The sequence below is a fragment of the Emydura macquarii genome, unplaced genomic scaffold (assembly GCF_026122565.2).
Source record: "Emydura macquarii macquarii isolate MOO-44397 ecotype Brisbane River unplaced genomic scaffold, CSIRO-AGI_Emac_v2 contig_2699, whole genome shotgun sequence".
NCBI lineage: Eukaryota > Metazoa > Chordata > Testudines > Chelidae > Emydura > Emydura macquarii.
In genome coordinates, this window is record NW_027132836.1 from 2,597,533 (window position 1) to 2,603,867 (window position 6,335).

Below are 6,335 nucleotides of genomic sequence, written 5' to 3' on the forward strand. Positions count from 1 at the left end.
GGAGGGGAGGAGCCAATGGGGGAGGAGAAGGCCAGGGTGGGCGGGGCGAGAGAGGGACCAATGAGGCAGCCTTTGGGGTAGGGACCCCGGAAAGACAAGGTGGATCAAAAAGGCGATGTTGTCAACGTCACCAAGGAGGCGTGGCCAACCTTCAAGGGGCGGGGAGGCTAATGTGTCGTGTTACCTCTACGTCACTTCCGCCTCGGGCGTGCGGCGACCTTGTTAGTGACTGGGCTTGGCTCTCGGGCGCGTTCCCGTTCCCGGCCGCCGGGCACCCGCCCCTCGCGGGAGCGAGCCGGAGACGCGGGCGCTGGGCTGGGGAGGCGGGTTCGGCTGCGGCCCTGGGCTCGGCTCGGCTCGGCCCGGCTGCTGGCGCTGGGCGCGTTCCCCGCTCCGCCGCCCTGGAGGCCCCCGGCCCGCCGGGCTCGGCCCATCCTAGCTCCCGTCCGAGCCCGCAGCGGCTACTGACAGCCGCCCGCCCCTCGCCAAACAGCGCGGCTGGCAAAGGGGCCAGGCCGGGCCGTATGGAGCCAGTATAACGCCTGGGGGGGGCTAGCACGGGCCATGCAATCCCGCAGGGCATGGAGCCAGTATGACGCCTGGCACGGGCCATGCAATCTGATGTAAAATAGCCACTCTTCCGTTCTGCCGTCACATTCTCCAGCGAGGCAACCACGGCCCCTGCTGAAATGTCAGCATGCCAGCAGGAGACAAGCTCTCCATGAAGAGCAGGCAGCAGCTGGCTCAAGATGGACCGGGGCAAGACCGAAGTGATGCAGGTCAGAAAAGGGAAACACTTCAAAGGGCTGGCCAAGACATTGCCCCTCTTTCCCCTGGTAGTACGCAGCCCGCATTCAGCAGAGTGGTGCAAAGTCTCAGCGTCCTATCCGACTCTTTGCTAAGCATGGATGACTAGGTAGATGACCAGCTGGTACAGACTGTGGTGGCCCAGCTTCTCCATGACTCAGGTCACTGTGAGCACGGTGTGAGGCCTTGGTCCTCATTTTCACAGCAATGAATGGCTCAAGCCCTTAACTACATGGAACACCAGATTTCAATCTGAGACTATGACAGCTGTGCTCCTCTGGGAAAAGGCAGCTTTCAAAGCCCAGGGCAAAGCATCAGTGTGCTGCTGGGGACAAAACCTTCTCTGTTGAGGAGATCCAGCTATGGAACAATCTTCCAGAGGAGATCAGGTGAATCCAGCATCTGATCTCTTTAGGAAACATTGCAAAATCTTCCTCTTCGAGAAAGCCTTTCATCAGAAGTGACACTCATAATTCAAACATCCCTGTTCTTCCCAAAAGCTGCCAAATTCCCTCCCCCAAGCAGAGTTCTGAGCCCATAAAGGGAGAAGTGCCAGAGGCTCCATGAAGTCCACTAGGGACTTTGCAATTGCTTTTGAGTGGAAGACATTCTGATACTACAGGGAAGGGTGACAATATAAAACTCAAAGATAAATAGATATTTGTTCTGTGAAGGATCGTCCCACGTATGGAGCTACATAAACACTAATAATTGCACCTCTAACAACCTGATTGTGTGTGCAAGTCAGCTGGTTGGAGGTGCAAGAACTCTGATCTGCACTTGCAATTCATCTGGCAGGTTCACAACCCAGGTTCAGTTTATGCAAAATGCTAACTGCATTTGCAAGGAGGAAGACTGGGGCTCAGCCCCTTTGAAAATGATCCCTTAAAGTGGTTCTAGAAACCCTTTGCTCAAAGAAATTCAGAACCATTCAAGGGCCAGTAGATTCTGTGAATTGTCTTTCACTTAAAGAAATAAATAGCACAGGAAATTTGTCCAGTTCAAAGAAGGGACCATTGAAATGTGACAAAGTTTCACAAGATATTTTTATATTTTCTTATCATAAAAATAAGGCAAGAAGGAAGGATTTGCAAGATTTACTTTATACAAAGACAATTTTTCTTCTTTAAAAAAGGAGCTCCACAAAAATCTGTTTTTTAAGTGTACTGTACAGTAAAATCATAAAAGTCCCACAGTAACTCATAAGGGACCATATAACTAGGATCAAAGGTGAACTCTGTGAAATATTGACAAAAGCATTGTTGCCCTTTCTGCTGTTTCCAGTTTCCATTTTCCATAGTAATACTAGGAAGATTGAATAAGATGTAGAGGACTAGAACTGTATCTAGGTAGAATTAAAGAAGAATCATTTGGTTAACTTCAGCCTCACATTCAAGGCTGGGAAAATGCAGCTTAATGTGTCTGTTTTTATCAGTTTACCCTGGTAACTTCCTAAACTGCACATAAATCTCTGTGCATCAAGAGTAGACTAGGTTCCTAAGTAAGATGAGCAGAGACTGTCACTCTCTGGAATATCTTTTATTGGACCAACTTCTGGCAGTGAAAGAGAAGCTTTCAAGTTACACAGAGCTCTGTGTAGCTCAAAAGCTTGCCTCTCTCACTCCAATAAAAGATATTACCTCACACACACAGCCTTGAGTCTCTAATATCCTGGGACCAAAATGGCAATAGCAACCCTGCAGACTCTCTGGAATGACTGTCCTACCAGAGGAAAAGGCAAAAGACCGTGCCAGTGATATTTCTGTGTGTGACAAGTGGGTATATCATCTTAAGCAGCTGCAACAGTGTCACTGCCTGTCTATAAAGGCAACCAATAGAAAACAAAATACAAGCCTGGCCACAGAGAGACCGGCGGAATGAGGCGGATGCATGGGGCTTTTCTGCCTTCACAAACAGCTGGTCTGATGTTACCAGAGGCTGGAAGATGATACTTCTCCTGGTGTTTTGGCTGCTTAAGGAAATGCACAGGTGCCACTTGACCTAGGTGGCACAACCTTCCGGATCAGTACATCGGGTCTCATGAGGGATGGGAACATTCTCAATGGCAATTTATGTTGTTGCAGAACCTTCTATATTGGGGATAGTTACAGAAGAGCTTATGCCTGCTAAAATTAAATTAGTTAGTCTTTAAAGTGCCACAGAACTCTCGTTGTTTTTACAGAAGAGTGTTTCAGAAGAGATACAAAGGTAAGTGCAGGTTGACACAAAGACAAACCTTTCATATATCACTCATCCAAACCTTTGTTAATTTCCATTTCAAGGCAGGTGAAACAATAGTGAATACTGGGCAAAGTAAATTAGTCTGGATCCAGAACATTCTAGTCCACCAAAGTTCAAAACCAAGAGTGACCAGACAATTCCTGTTTATCACCCTGGTAATGTTTTACGCACACGTAAGTTTCCCAGACCTGGCACTTCCTATTGCAGTTATGAGTTAACTCAATGTTTAGCCTGTACCAAAGTGTAATTTAAGGAGATTCTGGGTAGTATGAATCTCTGACTTCATTGAATACTAAGATTTCTTTGCATTATGGGTCATATGGTGTAAACCATTGTACAAGCCAACTGTGTTTTAGCAGTGTCAACAAAAGGCCCCAGGGAAAACAAAGAGCATTTGTCTTCTTCTTGGGGCTCATCTGCATCGTGCAGCTGCTAGGAGAGAGACACACACACAGGACAGGAATTGTCTACTACATTAGCACCCCAGATACCATTAGGTTGAGAGATGTTGCGAAATCATGGCCATCTGGATGTTTTTAAAGCAAAGGGGGGAAGGGAAGTCAGAACAATTCAGATTCTGATCTTAGTTACATAGGTGTAGATACCATTGACTTCAAATGAGTTATTCTGGATTTACACCAGTGTAACTGAAGTCAAAACCAGGCCCAATTCCCATTTTATACAGTAAAAGCCTAGTTCTCTGCAATTTCTCCAAGCCAATTATAGAAGACAACACGTAGCAAATGACTGAGTCACTTAATAGCTTTCGCAACAGCCTGTAAGAGACACCTTCACATTCACTTGGAACAAACCTGGCAGCTCTGCCTTGGAGACACCCATGTGAGTAATACAGTAGAGTGGGAGCGTGACCTGTGTGGGTTATGGAAATTGAAGGCTTCCTCCACTCGGCACTGCCCTGGGCTCGTATTTGCAGAGCAACTGTAGCGCCGGCACAACAAGGATCCTGAGTAGACAAAGACTCTGGCTCCCACTTCACCACACCATCTGCTTTGGTGTCAAGAACTGGAATTTCCTCTTCCTGACTGATAGATGGCAAGTGGTCTCCCATTGACAGGAGAGATGGAGCAGTTCAGTCTTTGGACGATTACTCACGGAGGAAATTAAGGGTAGGTCCTGGTAGAACAGCAGCAGTCACACATGAGCAGCTTTGCAGAAGGAGGTGTTGGGACAATCTCAGGATTCTTGCTCCATGGGCCATCAGAAATCACATGAAATCAGTCAAGACATGGTAAATGCTTGCACTGTATGTGAGCCTCCTTTTATCTCGTTATCCTGCTCCCCTAAACACACAGAAAGGGTCATCAACAAACCAGGGAGAGATTTAAGAGGAAAATAAATGTCTCATTCTTTTTTGAACCCCGTTATAGTCTCAGCCATCACAACATCCTCTGGCGAGGAGTTCCACTGGTTGACTGTATGTTGTGTGAAGAAATATTTCCTTTTGATTACATTTACTTATAATCATCAGTTTTCAAATCTTTACTACCTCTCATACATTTATCATCTTTCAAGTAACTCAAGGAGTGAGGATGCACTTGTGTTAAGGCAATCATAGAAATGTGGTCCCTGCTATTTCTGGTGCTTGGTATGAGAGGGACTAGATTAAAACATCAAACACAATTGCTTAAAATGATTGTTTGAGGTTCTCTTAGGCCAAATTACTTGGAGTTGCAAAGGAGGAACATGCATATAGCATCGTGCAGTTAACGTCCAAATTATGGTTCGCTGCAGCCTTTCTGACATAGGCTCAACATGGGAACTTTCAGTTATTTATGTCAAAGAATAAAAAGAGAAATACAATCTCAGAAATCAAGTCTCATCACTTCTCAGTCCGAGGAACCCTGGAATAGGGGAAAGTCTGCTCAAGTGGCTGGTTCAAGTGTCCATTAGCACAACTAGATCTTCTATTAGATCTTCTAGACCGTCCATTAGCACTCCTAGCACTGCAGGTTCGGGTCAACTCTGAGTTTCCAGTGACCTGAGTTTATATACCCTGTTTTCAGGGTTTATTAGGGGGGGGGGGGGGGCAACCCTCTTATTTCCTGTTGGACACTTGCCAACTGGGCTCAGATTACTGTTTTCTCAGTTCTCTGCTACTTCTTTCTATATCCCCTAGCTGGGATCAACGTATAACAAATTTCTATGAGCCTTTTCTTTATGTTTTATTCATGTCAAGGTTTGTATTTCTCTGTTAACTCCTATTATTCATTGGAATTCTCCCTTCCCTTTTAAAAGCAATTTCTTTTCATATTTCAAGTTTATATACTGGTCAGGGCTTATATCTTTCAATATTCCCAATGCCATATAATTCCTGTCACTTCTAGAGCACAACATACATTTAGACAGAAAAGCAAACAACATCCCTTCTAGTTCCCTTACATTTATTGGACATCGTCCATTCCATACGTTCTGTGCTTATATCTAACACTTGTATCTCACATCCTTCAAGATTTACAACAGAAGAAGAGACAAAAGGGGAGGCAAAAGGGGGCAGTTTTCCTCAGACCCCCATTTGAGAGGGCCCCCAAACCAAATGGCGTGACTCGGTGTATGGGGTTGCAGTGCCACTCAGCTTTATCCCAGTGGCCCCTCCGTCATGATGAAGGGGTGGCCAGACCAAAGCTGAGTTCGTCAGGTCACAACACCCGGAGTGGACAGCCAGGCCCAGCCCTGTGGAACCGGAGTTGCCGTTGTGCAATGAGTGTCAAGTGGGCTTGATCTCCAGCTCCCGCATCCCGCTTGGGGCCTCCCCTCAGTGGGTATTTTTTGGAGGAGAGGGGGCCTCAGTTTCTGATTTTGCGCCAGGCCCCCCAAACCTCTGTGCGGCCCGGCATATTGAAGGAACAAGACAGATTATCCACCTACAGAGAGATCTGATTCACAAGGCAAACAAATGGACAGTTTCTCATGTGGCATGAAATCTAGATGGTTTGGATTTCTTGGGGTATCAGGAAGTTTAATGCATAGAACCTGTCTCTACCAAGCATTCTTAACTGGTTTAACTTAGTTCCTGCACTGCCCTGTGAAACTTGATTAACTCCAGGACGCAGTGGCCACTCTGCACGGGAAAACAAGGTGTCACTCTCAACCGCCAAACCCTAGAGGGGGTTCCTGTAGCCAGATAGAAAGAGAAGAAGTTCTATCCGTATGTTGTGTGGGTAACAATAGCTTGAAAACCTTGTTTAAACATCTCACTTCCTATCCCTTGGGGAATGGAGCTTCCAGCTTCCCTTATTTGGTATTCTCCAGACATTGTGTCTCACAGT